This window comes from Mugil cephalus, chromosome 4, assembly GCF_022458985.1.
Source record: "Mugil cephalus isolate CIBA_MC_2020 chromosome 4, CIBA_Mcephalus_1.1, whole genome shotgun sequence".
NCBI lineage: Eukaryota > Metazoa > Chordata > Actinopteri > Mugiliformes > Mugilidae > Mugil > Mugil cephalus.
In genome coordinates, this window is record NC_061773.1 from 26,910,875 (window position 1) to 26,932,126 (window position 21,252).

Sequence of the window (21,252 nt, forward strand, 5' to 3'; positions counted from 1 at the left end):
GCTGGGGAAAAAAAACAATACTCAAAGGGAAGGTTAGTCGAGGATGTGACCCCAGTCGCTGCAATTATACGAAAAGTAGCGGCCAATTAGCGCCCTCTGCAACGTGACACTGTTGGTGTTTATGTGAGCGACTTCAAGTTCTCACTGTTACTGACCGTTCTCTGATTTACATAATTGGGGGATTGGTCATTAATGGGAATGGCGTGTGAGAGGATCCCATTAAGATATGGAGTGAGATCTGATCATCTCCTCTGCTCTGTTCTGTTTATCTCCGGCTGCATTGGCACATTCACGATTATTGGGATTCTTATCCTCGTGTTTCGTGGCGAAAATACCAAACTTTGGTGCCGATGAGAGCGAGAGTTTTCAGTATTTGTCACAGGAGGGCAAGTTTTTTCATGTGTGTGTGCGCGTGCTGTTTCATCATCTTGCCACTGAGGGGCAGTATGAAGACAGGGCCCCCCCTGCAGCACCTCCAACAAAGACACAAGTTACAACAAGGGGCTAACACGTTCTTTAAAGGTAGTAACACTTCGCTGTTGCACTTATGTGATCTGATTAATGGAAGGAACACTTCCTCCAATTCTAGTGTGCAAACAGCTCAACGTGGGACTCGAAGAAAAACTGAATAAATGTATTTTTCAATCAAATGTGGGTTGATAGTGGACAGTTACATTTCAAATGCATTAAAACAAAATGTAATTATGTCCAGTTGTCAAGAGGAGATTTGAGACATGGAATTGATAAATGCAAATAACCTTTTGCATTTACTTAAGACCAACAAGATTTCCGTTAAAGCATAGACACACACTCTGGTTATTTCTGACACTAACGCAGTAAAACGTGTTTCATTTCAACCCACATGATGCAAAATAGTCAACACCTGTAACGCGTTTTCGCGGCCGTTCGCTGCCGTCGGTGTCTAAACTGTTGTTCTGCCGTCCTGTTTTGCACCGTATTAAACTCTTTCAAAGCCCTCTTGCCAAGGTCTTGTTTTCCTTTACAATTGCAGCCGAAAGAGTCAAACACATAATTTGAGCAGCAAAAACATGATCCCGTGAATGCCATAGCGTGCTTCATGAGGTGTAAGTGATCTTGAATCCATTATTTATGACCTCCTTTTGGTACCATTACACTGAAGAGTGGGACCCTGTTGTACGGAGCGATGTTGTGCTAAACAGTTCTCCAGCAGAAAAAGGCACTTTGGCCCTCGCACTTCAAATCAACTTTGATTAATGCTCTGCTCTGTCACGGCGCGCGGCGTTTTACAGCGGCAGCCGTTCAGAGGGAGACCCGGGTCGATGCGGAACAACACGACGGGGCGCTGTGTGCTGCTGAGCAGGCTGCATCCCGGTGACAAGAGGACCCAAGGGTTTATGGATGACATATTAACATTTGACAATATCAATACACTTTTATTGACGGATTACAGCGTCCTGTTATGTGCCCACTCAGTTAAGTGGTCAAAGATGAAATGTTACCCCCTTATAAATTGAGCTGGGGCCCCCTGATGCTATCATTAGAGGTGGGACTGCTGTGCAATGGCAAAAAAGAAACGCGGTGATTTGAAAGCCCAAAGAAAAGGTGAGATGTCCTTTAAAATGAAGAAAGTATTAAATTGCCGCCTTAAAGTGGAGCTGTCAGGAAACTGGTTTATCAAGCGAGACGTGTAGAGGCCCAATAAGAAGATTTACCTCCGACATATGAAATTAAAAAGAAAACTATGACTTTAAATGATGCTTGTGAGCCTCACAATGAACGGATTAGTATGAGATGCAAAGACATAATGAAAAGGCGATTAGATTAGATTAGATTAGATTTATCTTTATTGTCTTTATGCATGTGCAGGTGCAGAGAAACAAAATGCAGTTTAGCATCGTGTCAGTCAGCAGTAAGTTGCTGTAGCATTGATAGTGTGGTACATAAGAGGTGTGGTACAGGCTGGTTTTTATAGCAGATAGAACCTATGTACAGAGAGTGAGCAAAAACATACACAATGATTGATTGAGGTACTGTGAACATATTATAAAAAGTAAGTAGAAATACAGATTGCAAACAGATTATCTGACATGCACCATCCTCTGACAAACTACAAAATGATGAGGAAAAAATATGCAGGACCAGATGTCAGTATTAACTTGCCATCCACTGCTGGCATGCAAACACTCGTGAACTCCGTAAATCTGTTACAGCAACAAGAGGGGGCCGTGCATATTGTTTCTTTTTGGGAATGTGACTTTAGATGATGAGCTTTGTGAAACAAACAGGGAGCTGGAGCAAACACACACACACGCGCGCGTCATCGAGAGGTGAATTCACACGTCAGATTGTCTTCTAGTCGTGAATAAAGACAGAAAATTAATTCAAAGTTTGCATCTTTTTAATTGAGTTAACTTTCTTTTTACAAAAGCGCCGACACAGAGTAGTAACGGCTGTTTCATTTGGATCACGAGGGGTTGCATCAAGCCTGATTAGCCCTTTGTGTTCTCTTGTGATTGTACCTGTGTGTGTGCGTGTGTGTGTGTGTGCATTGCACTTGACTTGCTGAAGGCACTGGATCATTGTCTAGCAAGGTTTGTTAGCTCATGTGTTATTCATTAAAAAGCTGTTTTGCTGTTTGCTCTCTGCGTGCTACCTGCTGACTTCACATGGGGTCACTTTAACTGGCTGCTGTGTGTACTCAGAAGGATTGCCAATAACTAAAAGTGCGAGGCGCCGCCATTTCATTTGAATTCCTGCGAGGAGGAGGCTTGTACAATCGGGATTTATTAAGAACCTTTAACCAAAATCATGTTTCATGTACTGCTTGGCTGTAAAAACGCAGGACCTTTTAAATCAGTCAAATGTTTCATGATCAAAAACGTTTTGTTGTTCTTTTGTTATCGGTCGTGACAGCAGTGAGCCTGGTGAGTTCCTGCTGCTTTAATAGAAACAAGACTCTTTTAACTCCGCGTTATTGTTTTTTTTTATTATTATTTATTTATTATTTCTGGAATATTTCCCTGTTTATTTCTATGAGGTTTCACGCTGCATTTATTCAACCTGATTAGACGGCCGTTGCTTCTTTCCAGATGCCTCCGATGACATCTCGGGAGGTGTCTAAAACAATTCAAATGTCCGCTTCCTGTCTCCACATCGTAAATATATCGGGCTTTTATTCAACATTAATACTGAGCTGGGGAAACATTGCACTCCGAGTTCTCTAATTACAATGCAGCTAATGTATTATTTCCTCCCCATGCGGGATTACTTTCATCTTTCCCATTAAGATGCACATTTTGTTTGGATACTCAAATTACAAACCCCATATTAAATCTGACTGTGCAAAAAGGCATTGATCACAGCCCCGATAGCTGCACTCCAACTTTGATTTAATTTGCACTTCCATTAATATCTATGAGACGTCCGATTGTCGTCTTGGGCATATTGATGGTATTGTAAGCCCTGCCTTCATATAATGTTCCCCAGCGGCAATGAGGAAATGTTACAGAGAATTAGGCCGAGAAGCGGGCTCAGTGGAACTGGCGGTGCAGTCGGAAATTCATTATCCTAATAAATAGAGGAGGGAGGGGGGGTGGGGGGTGGTGGTGTAGAAGAAAGAATCTTAAGAGAAATTTTTCTCTCACCACAAAAACACACACGAAAAAAAAAAAAAAAAACTCGCTTTGGCTTAAGAGAGAACGACCGTAACTTAGGTGCTTCTCATAATTGCGTCTCGTGCACCCAAGGGTCCTCGCGGGACCCGGAGAAGTCTTTAAAAATGTGCCTGATGATTCAATAGAATGGCAGTCACTTACTACCCGTCCGTCACGGGGCTTTACGTCCGCACGCGGAGCTGCTTGGGTGTACGTGGCCGCCGCGTCTCTTTGAGAATCACATTATAGAGGATGCAGGCTAAATCTCATTAAAACCTTCAGAAGACCGGTGTGTGCGAATGAAATGGGACTCATCTAAGGAGAATACAATACAACTCCAGCGCTAGACTCGGCTAGATAAGTGTCAAGCCACGCTGATTTCTTATGTTGATTAATGAAGTGCCAACTGAGCTTATGTACTGTTCCCTTCCTTTGTTGAGGCCTTGACATGCTGTTTTCTGTGGGGAAAACACCAGCGGAGCCGAGAGACATGAGTTATGCTGTAATTAATGCAATCATGAAGATGAAAATAGCTGTTGTTGCAACTAGAAAACGACAATGAAGAGCGTGTGAACCGGCGCCGAGGAAGATTCATTGTTAGGTGACCGTGCTGGGAGACCGCTCCGTCCTCTGAGGCCCCGTCTCCAGCGGATCTCTGGGTGAGCCGCATCTCCGAAGCAAACACGCTTTACCGCATCCTCCCCTCTCCCGCAGCCCGACACGTCTGCGAGAGCATCTTCGGACGGATGGCACAATTTCCCTTTTTGTTTTTCAAACAGGGGGAGGGCTCGGCTCCTCTTACGATTCTGCCAGAGTGATTCATCTGCAGGTCATTAAAAAACTCGTCTTTTGAAAGCGTTGGGCTGCTCAGGTGGCGAAGCCTGTTCAGGGGAGACACGTCGTAAATAAAGGCAGCTACATTTCAAATGCCATAAATAGGGGACACCTAAGGACCTTGCATGATTGCAGACATCTAATCATTTAATTTATGCGTGTCTAAAGGAGCCCTCATTAACATTCAAGTAGCACTCATCTGTCTAGCGGGATCATTCCAGAGGCTGCATCACTCTCGGGTGGAACGCATCTATTTGGGCAACACAGCATGGCTACGCACTCGGCGAGCGCCTCCTCGCTTTCCCCCTCAATGTCACGAGAGACACAGCATGTAACTCTCATAACTTACAGAGTGTGATTTGTGATCCGGTGATTGTGTTGCTGTTAATGCGGGGGATCCTGTGACAATGTTAAAGCCATATTCTCTAGGTCACGGTGCCGGCGTTGGCACCGACGCGTCTGCCCGCGCTGCAGCAAATCATTTAACCTTTTCTAAAAGCAGCCCGGACAAAAGGCTCGTCTGGATCGTGTTTGCAGACAATCATCAGCAGCCTTTTGATGAGGACAACCGAGGCCTGTGATGTTTATTTTTGAAGACTGTCTGAAGTCTTTGTTAGCACTGTGATACGGTAACACACCTCAGTGTCTGCGCGGCAGATGCACGGATGACAGAAACTCAATAATAATTGGCGTGGATTGCTTCTGACACGTGCTGCTCGCTGACAGCTGCTTTGTTCTATGGTCAGATTTCATATTTAACACATCAAAGAGTTGGGATACTTCACACTCTGCGAAGGACTGATAGCAAGTCTGACACTCTGCTGTTAAGAGAGGAGAGCGCTGGTCTCTGGTGGAGAATAAAGTCAAGTTGCATTTAGTGCGTCTTTTTTCACTTTCTGTCTTGCCAGATAAATGAAGTTACACTACAGGCCATCTTTTACGAGGGATGCGGTGTACATCACAGAGGTGTGAGGTGTCATGCTCACACCAACGTACCGTATATGAATAAATCTGGAAGAGTATGGATTTCATGACTGTAATTATCTGCAGAATAAAAAGACGTTGCACTGCAACGTACCTGAGTGTGTTGACAAAGGTCCACACACACGGCCTGTCTTCAAACCTCTGTCTCACACAGTTTGCGTCCTCAGAAAAACTGTAACCTGCATCATCTTGACACAGCTAGCTGCTACCTGATGCATACTGCACCGATCTGAACCAGTGTCCCTCTTTCACAGAACTCACCCAGGCCTGCAGGGTGGTCATGCAATACGTAACGTTCCCACTTAACCGAATGTACTGGACTTTGGCTCAAAGGAACTTCATTACAGTACAGAATACTATCTCTAATCTGGCAGGTACTTTATTTATTTGAAGTATTTCTGAAAACATGAAGGGTGAAAGTGAAACCTTGCTTCTTTCACCTGATGCTAAACATTTACTTTTTGCACAAAATAAAGCGTGTATGAAGAAACTGTAGTGAAGGCAGTACATAAACTTTGGAAACGGATATAAATTCATGCTTTACGTATGAAGCAATGGCCTGGCCTTTTTTGTTCATCAATCTTCAAGTTCATGCACAAGCAAAGAACTGAGAGTTTGACAGTGGCAGTGAAGAGACAGTCAGTTACTAATCAGCATCACGTCATCAGCAGACGCTGACTGTGACATTAACTCACATAGTTTCTCCTGAGACTAGAAACCTGAACAAAACATTCCAGTGAATATCCAGTCTAGTACGTAGATATGTGACTGTGTGACAGGAAATAACTCATCTGTATTTTTGTCATTCAGATGAGGAAACTGAGAGATCTTGATTAGGGATGGGCACTGGTAAGATTTTATTGATATCGATGCCATTATTTTATTAAGTTTTTAAACAAGATATAAGAGAAGAGAGTAAGAAATCAAATATGAAACTGGTCACTGGATCCTCACTAGTGCTGCTCTTTTTGTCGAACACATGTCTGTCTCAGTTTTTAATTCCGTGCGTCGTCGCCAAATGTTTCCTCATGTTGTTGGTGTTGCTGCCTTTTCTTGAAATTACGGTGCTGCATACGTTGCATGTTGCACCACACTTTGGACCATTTCTGTCTCTCTGCCATTGCGTCTTCCTTGTCATCACGTGACGTGAATGACGTGCTAAAGATTCTTCTTCTTATGTTTTACGGTGGTTGACAAAAACAACTTTTAGGTGCATTACCACCACTATTTGGGCTGGGATGTAAAAACTTGGCATGAAAGGAATCGATAAGCATGAAGGCTAAAGATATTGATGAATTGAACCAGTTGGAACCGATATCGATGCCCATATCTACTCTTGACTCATTTCCATATCTTTGTCATTATTATCCCTTTACTAAAATATGTTGCATTCATGTTAATGTGTATTTAAAGAAATTTAAATTTGTGGGGGGAAATCCTCCAGCTTGGGCCTTTCTGGGTGGAGTTTGCATGTTCTCCCTGTGTCTGTGTGGGTTTTCTCTGCTCTCATGCTCATTAGGCTAATTGATGATTCTAAATTGACCCTAGGTGTGAGTGTGAGTGGTTGTTTGTCTCTGTGTTAGTCCTGGGATGGACTGGAGACCTGTCCAGGGTGGACCCCGCCTCTCTGCCCCATGACAGCTGGGAAAGGCTCCAGCAACGCCCGCCACCCTGGTGGGGATAAAAGAAGATGAGATGAAGATGAGATTATCATTTTGCATTAAATATCTCTCCTTGTCCCTTTACTAAAATATGTTGGATTCATATGAATGTGTATTTAAAGAAACTTACATTTATTTAAAAAAATATATATAAAAAATGTGTAATCAACCAAAGATTTTGCAACCTCCCTGCAGCGCCCCCCACAGGACCCCCTAGGAGTCGCGGAACCCCTGTTGAAGACCTGTGCTCTGACGCATCGAGCCAAACCCTTGCAAACAACTCTCATTCTGAGTTAATGTCATTAGTTTTTAGTATCCGCTCAGCAGGGCCTGGAGGGAAGTGGAAGTATTTCAGGGCTGTGTGTTATAAGCTCCTCATCAGCCCAGGAGACCTGGAGCAGCTCTCCCATTTCGTACGGTGAAGCAAAGCTCGACGGAGGCTTTATTCACTTATTCATTTATTTATTTATTTATCCAACGACTCTGAGTTAAACACCACATTTCAGCCGATGCGCGAGGAGGCAGAAAGGCGCGCGCTCTCCTCTATAGGCAGTGTTTCAGCATCATTTTGATGTCTCTAACAAGAACACAATAAATTGTTCCTCATTATTCAGTAATTAACTCCAATGCGCCGGGTCCCCATCCCCCTGTGCCACGCTCTAAATCACCACCCTCCCCTCCTCGCCTCCTCCTGCTGCACAGCTCTTTAATTTCCTCTATGCTGTGGGGGGTAGGGGCGAGAGGAGGAGGTGGAGGCGAGGGGCACACACAGCTTGATGCACTCCATCATTCCCTTGCCACCCTCTGGTCACCCCTTCGCCCCGTGCCCGGCCTCGCCTCCCCCCTCCTCCACCCGTCTTTTCTCCCTCCCGTGCCAGCTCCTCATCAGTGTGTGCTCTTGCTGCCACCTGGAAAAAAAAAAAAAAAAAAAAAGAAAGAAAGACGGACAGGTCACCCGAGCTAGGACAACACTCTCCTCCAGTCATGTTTGAAATATAAAGACGCTGTTCTACTATCAAGGCTTCAAGATTCGCCCCCCGGCTCTATTGGCTTGTCTTTTTTTTTTTTTTTGCGGGGTTTTCCCTTCCTCCTCTTCTCTTAATTGTTAAAATGAGGTCATTAATTGGAGGCTGAGTCAAATCACCTGTCATTTCAGCTGGGAATCATCCGCTGATTGAAAGGTATCATAAAAACCAGCCCAGGGCCTCTGTATTTTTTTTTTTTTTTTTTTGCGGTGCCTGCTGGGAGCTCCCTTTGTGTTTGACAATCTCCGCCCATGGGCCCACAACTCACTTTACTTTCCGTGGCGGAGATTAGGCGGGTAGTCTTGGGTGACACACATCCACGCGCGTGGCCCAAATATAGATTCAAGGCAGTCAGTAGTGTCAGGCGCAATTCCTGGAGGATGTTGTGGGGAGCGTTCGCTTTCCGCTGTACTATTAACGCCCCTGACCTAATTGAGGATGATGCTCAAATACACCACTTCCCTACATGCAAGTGAGGTCAGGTTCATTTGAGGGGGTAATTGTGAAATTGCCGTGTAAACTAGGACAACAGACAAAAAAAAAAAGGAGGACAGATGAGACATTTCTTAAAAGATTTTGCATCATTTTTCTATTTCAGTTGACCATTAACATGTAAATTCTAGACCTTCCTTCATTTAATTTAGTTTCAGTTATTTTTTACTATTTTAAGTCCTTTGTTTGAAGTTGGGACACATTCTCCTACTTTCATTAAATTTACTCTCCATCTTTCAATGACAACAACGACTTCAATGAGAAAACGTCATATTAGATGATGCCTTCAATAAAAATAGGAAATTTAAGACTCCCGATATCATAGTGTTTACAGGACAGGTTAACTGGAAAGAGAAAAAATAGTGTTTTCACCGTTTGCTGAACATTAAAATATGTGCAGCAGCTGTTTTTTATTTTGGAAATTTGACAACACAAAGCTCATTTTTTTCCCCAAGTTGTCTTGAATGCAGCACCCACTGGATCTCAACCCAAAACCCAACCACACCCTACTTCTGATTGGCTATTGATGTTAGTTTAGAGAGGGAAAGCTGCATTGGCAGAAGAACTTAATTGACTGATTGAACCTGAGAATATCCCACATCAACATTATTTTTTTCCCTAAACACTGATCTTTTTTTTTTAATTGCAATCAAACTGGTGAAACAGGTGAAAACTGATGTTGAGCTCAGATCAGACAAGTTTTGGTGCACTCCCTGTGATCTTTGGCGCCACCTTTGGGGTCTGCTAAGGTACTGCAGGGGGGTCGCAAAGTCTTTGGTTGATTAGAGATTTTTTATATTTTTTTTTAGTTTCCACACACACATTTTTTATTTTTTTTTTAATAGACATGAACTTGAATCCAGCATATTTTAGTAAAAGCAATAAGGGATAGCTTAATATTGAATGCAGAATGATAATAATAATGTATATTTATAAATAGCACTAGGCTGAGTTTAGTATAGAACACATATAGTAGGTAGGGGGTCCCTACTTAATCTCTGCATAAGACCTTAACCTGGAAAACGTTGAAGACCCGTGACGTAGCCAAAAAAGAGGCTCATTACAAACACGTACGCATCAAATATTTGTAGTGACGTCGACCTAAATTCACCCAAACGTTCTTCACTGTAGTGACAGCTACACGGCGCGCTGCAAGGTGCAGAAAGCGGTACTCCGGTCCACTTAAAAATGCTCCATTTACTCAAGAAAATCAGGGAAAGTGTCGGCAATATTAACACAGAAAGACCATTAGAACAACAGGCCTAAATTATTCTGAAAGGCACAATGCTACATAAAGCTTCGGGACCCCATTTTCCACACGGACCTAATCTTGAAGAACACTACATAAGATGCTGACAAACCCGCTGTTTGAAATAAAAACCCTCTAAACACATGGCATTAATATTTAATGGTGCTGCTTCCTCGGGAGGCCACTCTGGGCTGCAGCGCCGTGTCTGAAGGGAGACGGTATTAGTGCTGTGTGCTCAGGAGGAAGAGCAGCTTCACACTAATGAAGCGATCAGGGCCTGAACTCTGAGAAGAAAACCTCATATCCGATTAGTGAGCAGAGATGCATGTAAACACGGCGAAGCGGCACGCGATTAGATCACTCCGTTAATGCGAATCTTGTGTCACCAAACACAACAAGCGGAGCGCTCGTTTGAAGTGTTTTGTTAGCGACAAACCGTTTCCCATTTAATCATTTCAGCGTTGCAGTTTCTTTTTCTGACCCCCTTTCACGAGTGTTTTGAATTAAGGTGGAAACTGGAGGAGAAGGATGCGAGCTAATGGGTTAACAGTATCCTCTTGGAGACCGGCCATCGCATGTGTGGAGCTGTGACCTTGTCCACATCCGCTCGGCCAACGGGTCGGCGTTCGATCCTGGCCAGGAGAGGACAGACCATTTGGATGTTATTAAAAAAACGTTAAGAGTTCCTGAAGCCCGCGCTGCTCCCAAAGCCATCAGGTAATTTGACAGAGATCCAGCGAGTTTAAGATGTGCAGATGTTTTCGCTTTAAAACTGGCATCTGTTTATGCAGACGCGCTTTATGTTCGAAAAACCACAAAGGACCTCCAATAGGTTTTATGGAGCAGTATCAGCCAGAGCACTCAGCTCTGTAATTGTGCTGCACCAGGTAATGAGAAAATTGGTCACAAGCAGTGCTCCCTGCAGATGTAACCCGCAACATACAATTTTGCACAGCATGTGCAGTATCTACCTTTATTTGTCTGTGCAGCGCCGTCTGAGCCCCTGTGCAGCCCTCAGGAGGTCAAACACGGCCACAGCTTTGAGCTTAATTCACATCAGTGGACCAATTCCACCTTAAAAATACATCTGCACATAAAACCGTTTATACAATACCTATAAAACCGCACATCCAGCCTATAGACACTTAATCTCCTTTGAGTTTTGGAAGGGGCTTCATATGAGTAGTGGCCAAAATGTAAATGTAACATCTAATTAATTTCTCTTTCGCAACATTTAACGAAACTCTGGGACATTTTCAAACTATTTTATTTCCTTTGAATAAAGTGACAGAAGTGATATAACCTCTCACTGGTCCCTGTTTGTTCTGCGTGACTGTTTGAAAGCATTGAAAGATTGAGGGCTGGGGTTAGTGTCTGTGTAGTCACTCTGGCCGTGTTTTGATATTATTACCTGTCAAACTCCTCTCAACGTCTTCTTCCACTACTCCTGCGCCTGTGTAATGTTACTGAGCGGTGCACATATGAGAGGGTGTTAACATATTCACTGTTGAACTTGGAAATGATTTCTGAGGAATCCTCCAAAGCATTTATTACTACTGGCTCATATTATCGCTGTGAGTCATGGAACCTGGACGGTTTCGTCACGAAGGAAATCAGATGCCTTCTCTCCGAGAGTTGTGATGATGTTCACGAATGAATCAAATCTATTGGCCATCTACTTTATAATTAGTTTAACCTCCTTTCTGGCTGCCACTTCAGGACGCTTGCGAAGCCAGGATCTCTATCATCCCTGTCGTCACAGACAGCCGCAACTTTCTGTTCTAGGTTTGTCTGCAACTCCCCTTGTTTCCTCTGTCGCACTCTGCACTTATTCATCCTCATTTTTTTACATTGTTTTGCTTAGTATTATGCATCTATCTATCTATCTATCTATCTATCTATCTATCTATCTATCTATCTATCTATCTATCTATCTATCTATCTATCTATCTATCTATCTATCTATCTATCTATCTATCTATCTATCTATCTATCTATCTATCTATCTCCCTCTGTGTCTCTGTGTTATTAGCGTTTTAATTCACCAGATACGTAACGGGAGGATGTAGGTTTCATTTTAACCGTATAAATGTGTTTGTGGTTGTTTTTGTTTCAGTTTTGTTTCAGTTTTGTGTTGTTTTTGGTCCAGTGAACGTAATCACTGTAGTTTCTTCTCTCTCGTCTCCTCGTGCTGATTTGATGTTGAACTATTCATGACGCCACACTTGAAATCAGTTGCCTGTCAAAGGCCTGAAACACACACGCACACGCACACACACACACACACACACACACACACACACACATGAATGAAATCATTATGCTCAATATTGCTTGTTAACAGTGATGTGACACTAGATGTTAACCGGCTGAACTTTGTTTTCTTCGTGTTATTCAGTAAAGTATAATAAGCTCTGTCTCTCATGATCAGCTGGAGCCGTAGTTAAGTCACCTTAAGCATGTTTTATCAATGGCAACTTATGTATTTACATATATATATTAATGTATTTTAATAAATAAAGAACCATACATGTTTCAAACCTCCCATTAAAATAATAAAACATAAAAAATACAGTATTTGTATTGTGTTTGGTTACCAACAATATCTTAAGCAACAGTTTATACTATAAATAAGTATATGTTTTCTGCTGTGGATGAGAGTTTACATGTGTGACTTTGTGTTGTTTAAGAGAGATTCATTATGTTTGTTCTGGTTTCAGTTTGTTTGCGTGGCCTCCATCGCCGCTCCACTCCACTCCTGGTTCCTCCTCGTTCATGTGTTTCATTTTATTTTTGAGTCGTCGCACATTAAACGAGAACCTACCAGACCTGGTTCATTTGTGTTACATCCCTTCACTCCTGCAGCGAGCTGGGCCGTGACAACGTGCTATGGTGACGTTTTCCATTGTTGTTCAGTTTGGTTGTTTTTGTTCATATAGCTACTTAAAATAAAAATAATATTTAATTCTACAAGAGGTTACGGAAAATTAATGAATAAATGAATAATTCTAGTTTGCAATTCTTGCTAGATTTATATTCAACTTATTTATCTGTTGTATAATTTTGTTGCATCATTTGGTTGTTCTTATTTGTAACCAAACATGTTGACTCAGGAGAACCAGATCACTGTAGCAGTGAGTGACCCAGAGTTTACTCCACCTCTCTGTTAAAACACCTTCCTTCTGTGTGGTGAGGGAATATAACGTCTATTTGAGAACAAGCTGAATAATTAGACAAAGAATTGAGACACAAAGCAGCAGACAAGCAGCATGAATACTAATTAAATAACTAAATACACAACTCCAGCTCCTTCGTTTCTATTGGTCGGTGATGATGATGAGGACGTAGACAGTGAACACATCAGTAGCCGGGTTTACATAGAGACTTTTATCTATTGCAGCGGTTGGAGTTACCTGTACCCACTGTATATTTTTGATCTTTTGTAAAGGATCTTATTTTCATAAACCCCTTGTAATTACACCACACACCACTAGGGGACGCCCCGGTTAAGAATCACTGATATATTCCGATCTAGTGTTTATGTGAACCACCACATTTAATCAGAACAGCTATTTTACAAACATGTGACATGAACAAATCGATGTAAACATCACGTGACCGATCAAAGATGGAGGTCTGTCGTCTAATCATCACAGTAGTTACGATTATTTTTACACCTTTGTTAAAACAACAGTTTGATTCTAAGATGCTACTGAAAGCACTTTACCTGGGGAGGTTGGAACTGGGAATGACGTCACACCTGAGTTATCGGTCAGAAAACAAGATGGCCGCCTCCATGAAAGCTCTGTCCTTGTCTGAATATAACGTGGTGGAAACTTGGTCGGTCCAATATTTACATTTTTTAAGTGCAAAGTGAAGTTAAAGTTTTTTTTAAAAAAGAAAATTAAACTAATATTATTGCTGTGATGTTAAACTAAATTTGTGCTATTTAAGTTCCAATATTGTAAATGGAACAGATAACTTGAACCAACGCTTGAGTTTTTCACTAGAATTATTTACAGTGTAGATGAAATCTACGAGACCACACGTGGCAGAAATTTATAAAAATATTCAAAAGTTTTAATTAGTAGAAAAAAATATACTATTAGTCCCAGTTTGATGGTGTTTGGCACTGTTTTGGTTTTACCAGGCTATTGCTTTTAGCCGCTGTTAGCGCAACATGGGCTTGTAGCTCCCATATAACACATGAAAAACTTAAATTACACCGTAACAGCTTCATTATCGTTCACCATTTATATGACTTTTAGGAAAAGGAATATTCTGCCCCTGTGAAACCAAATGAAATTTCAGTGGTGTAGGTGCCAAATGGGTAAATTGTGTAATCGACGGCAATTTCAGTTCAGTTAGTAGTTAGTGATCAGTACTTTCATAATTTAATTGCATTTAAAAATATTAATGTCTAAAGTTTGAAATTTACACAATCATAGTATTTGAGTTATTTCATGTTGAAGAATAAAAAATGTGTTTAGATCGTACTGATCAGAAAACAATAGATTCAGATAAATCTGAGCAGACGAACTATTGAATGGACACACTTTTTGAAACACGCCTCAGCCATAAGCTCCAGTGGAAGGATTTATTGGAAAACCTACACCTACAAAAAAGGAATTTCAAGAAAGCAAAAGGAAATACATCTTATATTTTGTTCAGAGACAAGAACTTTGTGCTTCTTTTATGGCCCATTGGCAGATTTTTTTCTTAATACAAGATGATTTGATTGAATATAAGGATATTTTGCTTCTTTCTAGTGATGCTGTTTGGGCAGTGTACAGGTTTGGGCCTGTTTATCCCGATTGAAGTGTTTATATAGAGCATTTTTATTGGGTTTGAGCTCCTAAACCGGTTCTAATTGGAGTATTTGTCTCCATGTAAACCCAGAGAGTGAATGTGCGTTCACCTCGTAGGTCTCAGCTCTGTACGATCTGCACCATAACAGCAGCGCACCATAATAGCCTCCTTGTTTGTAGAGTCAGATCATTCTCCTGCTCTTTTTATGTAACGCCAGAAAACAAATGTTTGGAAGCGTAATTGAAGATAATCCAGTAGCACTGCGCCGTGTGTCTCTGCCCTCACTCTGACCTCTCTGGGAAACAGATAACACTTAAGAACAATGTTGTCCTGTGTCCTCTTTTCTTTCTCTCGCTCGACATAGCAGCTTTGCTCCCGTGTCTATTTCCCATTATGTGACAAGGACATATTTGAGAGTGAAGTGATCCAAACAGTGATCCACCACTTGAGAGAACTGTCTCTGAGAACGGAGGTCGAGGGGAGTGACAAGGACAAGTGTCCTACAAATGCCATCTCCAGCAGCTCCTGTGTTTGCAGTGGCACTTGAACTGAAATAGGCACGCTCAACAGGGGACAGGCTTCAAGACTTTTCTCTTTTTTTTTTTCCATACTTCAGAGAAGATGTTGAAGTTGGAGTGTTTGCTGGTGTCAGTGTGTGTGTGTGTGTGTGTGTGTGTGAAGAGAGCAGCGCTGGAATTCGCAGGCCTCAAGGCCGTTGTTTGTGACAACACTGCTGACTTGATGCATAGTGATCTGGAGCTGCACAATTCAAAGTCACCACATTAGTCACAGCACTAAAATATTCACTGTCACAGCCGTGGTGGGAGCTTTTTCTTATTGACCAAGCAGGAAGAGGTTGGAAATAAATGTGAAAAACTGGATACTGTACACGTTTTTTCTTTGGAAACTGAAAATTTGCATTAATAGACTCTCTCTAGTCACACTCTTGGGTCCTTCTCAGTTTGGGATCTAGTGAATTTGGAGGCCAGGTCAACACCTTGTGCTGTTCTTCATGTTTTTTTTTGAGATGTTTCTCAAGTGTTTTTGTGTGTGTCTGTGTTTCCCAGCAGAACATTGAAGATGGTCAATATTCAGGGCTCTCAATAAGTTCACACACTCTTACGCCACACATGACAATTCTCACTCTGAAACATGATAAAACTAAGACTTTAAAAGAGATTAGTAATCTATGAATAGATGAATAAAAGCAGGCTGCTCTGCTTCAATCAGCGACCAATCAGCCAATCAGAAAATAGTATTAGTCGTTTCCAGGTGAACCAGGTAAACATGCCTTCCACAAATGCATGAAAATGTGTGTGTCTGGTAATCACTGCATCACTTAATTTATTATTATTATTACTGTTTACAATAGTTGCTTATTACAGTCTAGAAACTAGGAATTATGCAGGATAAAAAAATTCTAAACTTGAGAGCCCTGTCAGTTATTAATAAATAAATAAATTATTTGACATCTAGCAACTGTGATGATATAAGAAGTTTAGTCAGTTAATAATATTAACTAATCTACTCCTAAACTAATTAAAGACAAACTAAATGAAGACTTTGGAGTGGCCTAGTCAAAGTCCTGACCTGAACCCTGATGAGATGCTGTCTTATGACCTTAAAAGGAGGTTTATGCTTGAAAATAGTTCTGCAAATATGAGATTTGCCTCCACAGCGCTGTAAAAGACTCACTGGAAGTTATCACAAATGCTTGATTGCAGTTGTTGCTGCTAAAGGTGGAACAACTATTTATTAGGTTTAGGGGCCGGTTACTTTTTCCCCCTTATAATAAAAACCTTCTTTAAAAACTATATTTAAACTAGTTTGATGATCTAAACTATGTAAATGGGACAAACATGCAAAAAACCCTTTTTCACATCACTGTATGTAAATATGTGTGAGAAGACCAAGCACAATGATCACCCTCAAGAAAACAAAACAAACACACTTGAAAAATACATTTTATTTAAATTTAACATAATTGCTGATTCAGTTTTTCATAAATTACAATGTTTTCCCTCGGTTCCTTTTGGATATATATATATATATATATCTTTTTTTCATATCTAAAGTTTTGTGTCATTTATTCTAGTTTAACACAGATGTCCTTGCAACTATTGCATTAGCGTTAGCATTAGCATTCGCTTGTATGTTCTCGTTCTCTGCATTTCTTCTTAAAGGAGATGTATTATGTTTTTCCTCTTTTTTTTGACCTTTAAGTTAAACATGTCCACGGTTCTAAAAATAATGACATGGACCTTTTCAGGCTGATGCTGAAGGGCTTGACATAACAGACTGGATGAGATAAATAAGATTTTCTTTTTCTTTTTTTTTGATCAGGCAAAGCTACTCCAGTGAAGTCCCAGGACACAATAAAGAGCCTGAAATGAGCATAATAGGTCCCCTTGAATTATTGAATAGACATATTGTTTCTGTGATAGCTACAGCAACACAAATATGCAACACTTAGTGCAAACACAAAGTGCTATGAGTGTAGCCGTCTCACTGTTGTCCATGTTGTTGCTTGACTGAAACAGTGTAGCTGTCTTTAGCAAGATAATAGACACGTATGTCTGCAGTGAGTTAAATCCATAAAGCTGGAGCTGAATTATTATAGTGTAGGACGTATGTCTTCAACATATGGGGTCGCAAAATCTTTGGTTGATTAGACATTTTTTATATATTTTTTAAATTTCCTGACTTGCCTTGTGTGACGCCAGGAGACATAAATATAAGGTCACATGCATTCGCAGATGGACGACGTTTATGAGCTAGTGTAGCATCTCAAACTTTCATGATTTATCTCGTTATGTGTTTGTGCTTTAGCCCTCGGACGTCCTCTCCTCCTCCACACTGGACGGTGCGATGCTAGTGGTAGCACAGTTCAGAAACCTCCATAGCCAGCTCCAGGCAGTCGCTCGCATCCTGACAGGAACTGAACAGACCGCAGTCCAAGTCTATGTAAGAGTCGTCGCCGCTGCTCGATGCAGACTCCACGGGGGTGCTGACATGTTGGTAGCTGGGGCAGCAGTGATTGGCGAGTCTCTCGTCGTAGAATCGGCAGAAGAGGCAGCTCAGGACGATTCCTGCGCAATCAACTGAGGGAGACACACAACAGGAAAATGCTGCACTCTTGTTTCATCAATATCCTCTTTTTGTCTTTAAATAAAGCACTCCCACCCCCTTCACACTTTTGAAATGACCCCTTTGAAATAATGTATGATGAATAGTGTTTAAACCATATCTTGGGACATAAATCATCTCTGCTCCTACAAGAGCTGCCGGTCTTCACTTATATCTTATAACGTTCTAAAAGCTCCCTTTCCTTCCTCTGCACATGCATAATTTAGGAAATCATGCCTTGCTCTCTCACAGAGACAAGCAAGAGAGCTGTTTGGAGACATAATCAATTACCAGAAGTCTCTCTTGTATACTTTGCCAGGGGCACTTCCAACGTGCATTGCGGTTGCAGTGAAACAATGCTATGTGTCTTCCCAGCAGCCTTTGCCAAATAGTTCCCCCAAGGGTGCTATGAAGTGTGAGATCATCAAATGACACTGACCATGAGCAGACAGTTACTCACCCAAGACACACTGTAGGAACGACCTTTACGCTTTGTGTTGTAAAGAGAAGCTGAGCCTCCTCCTCTCAGTCCTCCTCCAGGTCTGTTATATACATATATATATATATTTTTTTGCATCTAGATTCTGATCCGATCATTTGTTCTGCAGCAATATTAAGGCGTTGTGTAGTGATGATTTGTGTACACTAAAGGTTGCTTTAGCCTGGAAGCTCGTCCGAACCTTCCCCAGAGCACTGTGGGGACGGGTTGCTCTGGAGTCACCCTGTTGGGAACTGATTAAGCAAATATCTTCTGTGCAGACTTAATGAACAGAAGAGTTCGTAGTTTGTAGTATTGTGTAGGTCTCCCTTGTGCCTTCCAAAGCAATTGTGACTGATCAGAGAATGGACATGGGCCTTATGAGGGCGTCCTGTGGTGTCTGGTGACAGGATGTTGTTAGTGGGGGGGGTGTTTGAGGGAAGGAGCCTCTGTGAGATACTTGATCAGTTTGGGATCCAGTGAAGTTGGAGGCCAGGTCAACACCTTGTGCTGTTCTTAAAGTTTTTTTTTTTGTTTGTTTGTTTGTTTGTTTTTGTGTGTGTGTCATTGCTATGGGGTGGCGGTTCTGGTCTGGTCTAGGTGGGTGCTACATGTCTAAGTAACATCCACATGAATGAATGCCAAGTCCAAAAGTTTCCCAGCAGAACATTAATTTGTCAAGATGATTTAAATGTAAATCTAGTTCTCCTGGTCATAATGTTATGGCTGATTGGTTTGCATGTCAAACAAACGAAAAGCAATCATCACTGCCCCTAAGTTCAGACCTTATAATGTGACATGATGCTAACCTAACCTCTATTCAACATCACTTCCTCTTGAAAAGCACACGATACCATTTCCTTAAATATTTCTTTAATTAAAATTAGTCACTGTTACAAAATCCCCAGGTTATTTAATATTTAACAGGATTGCATGAGAACATAAACAGTCTTTGGAGTAGAGAGTCTACTTTGGTGGCCATTTTTTTACATTATTTTTTTCACATTATTAATTTTTCTCTTTTTGCTGTAGTTTCAGTTTCTAAATTATTCACACATTTTCATAATTGATTACATGAACTGTATTTAAGCATTCTCGCGGCATGGTGAGGCGTAAAGCTTGCAATTTGTCAAATTTTCCATTCTGTCTGTGGCATTATTATTCTGCATATTAATCATTGTTTATTTCATCAGTGGAAAGGCTGGATGAGAAGTTAATTTCAGAGCACTTTCTAACCGAGGACTCTGCACGAGATTCCTGCCTGCGATCATTTCATCGTGTGTTTCTATGGACAGGTTTGGAGTCAGGCCTGGACAGCTGTACATGCAATAAGAGGGGAACAGGGCCGGCGTGATGAAACGCTGGCGTCACTAACCTCCCGTGTTGCTCTTCTGAGATGAAGACAGAGAGTCTGTGGTGCTAGATTCTGCAGAGGGAGCTCTCTTTAGGTAGTTTTTCAAAGAGAAACGAGGGGAATGGGTCCTGTCACGCTCTCTAGGCTGCTTAGCGTCTGTATCTTCACAGGTCTCCCTACGCTCAGCGGAGGCTTTGAGCCCCGGAGGCTCACTTTGGATTCTTTCTGTCCAAAGACACAAAATATTTAAATGAATGACACATCAGCGAGCCACAGATTTATTACAACTGGAGAATATTAAGCCTAAAACTCCAGCAGACAGTAAGTCAGAGCACTGGGGATTGATCCCTCATCTTTTTTATACTGTAATATCGCAAGAAAAGCAGTGCAACACAAAAGGGCACAGAGCTACAAAACAATAGTATGGACCCCTTCATGGTTTGTAAACAATATGACTTTTTTTGAAGGGCGGGGCTTAATTGGATGCCAAACACTATAGCCTGTAAATGGCGGTTAGCATATTTCAATGGATTGTTTTGGCACGAATGGACGAGGAAAAAGTTTATTTCAGAGGATATATTAATACGCTCTCTCTCCGAGGACGTGAGTATTATTTTAAAAAGCTGGCTCTGTCTGATGGGACTATATTCACCGACCCCTACACTCTCACTCACTCACTGTGCGTTTACATGCAAAGCTTAATAGAGCTATGCTCAAAATTCGACTTTCTCACTTGTCCCAGTTTACGTGCAGCGCAAGAAAATCGAATAACTGTTCTCCTCCTCCACACTAGGTGGCGATACGTGTCTTTTCAGCGGGATAATACCACGTTAATACGGGCCGATTTCCGGGTGACCTATTACGTGATATAATAAACAAGAGTCGTTCATGCGGCAGACCAGGATTTCATATCGGATAATAGTACATTTTTTAATCTTATACGTAATGTTCGCGCTACTTCCGATGCAGGTAAGATCCTCGCTATCCCTCAGACGGCTCCATTTCTCTTCTTCTTCTACGCTTTCTTGGACGTGTTTGTTCCGGGGTCACACGCCAGCGCAGCGGTGGCGGAGCATGCGCACACGCATTATCCGATAAACTCCGATTCAATCGCATTATCTGGGTGTCTCAATCGGACAATGAGAACTCTGATTTTAATCGGAGTAACGTGTTTACATGCACTTAAGTTCTCCTGTTATAGTCCGATTAAGGCAATAATTCGTTTTTTTTTTTTTTTCCCGTGCATGTAAACGCACTGACTGGATGGACGTTTTGACCAAAGGAGGACACAGAGGGGACGAAGTGTGGTCTGTCTTAATCAGGTGAAGCCTCTCCAACAAAGATGTTACAAGAAGTAAGAGGAAGCACAGTGGAGGGTAAGTAGACACCGCCGAAAAACGCAAGTAATGTTGCGTTAGCTCGCGGTTAGCATTAGCATAAACACGTAACAAGAATCCTCCAAACAGTGATTCATTTACACATAATACTTCAAGTATCATCAGTGTTCGCCTTAAACCTTCCTCTGTTTTGCCTCTTTAATAGAATGAGTCTATTAAAGTGCACAATAAAAACAGTATCCTGCAACATAATATAAAATCAATGTCC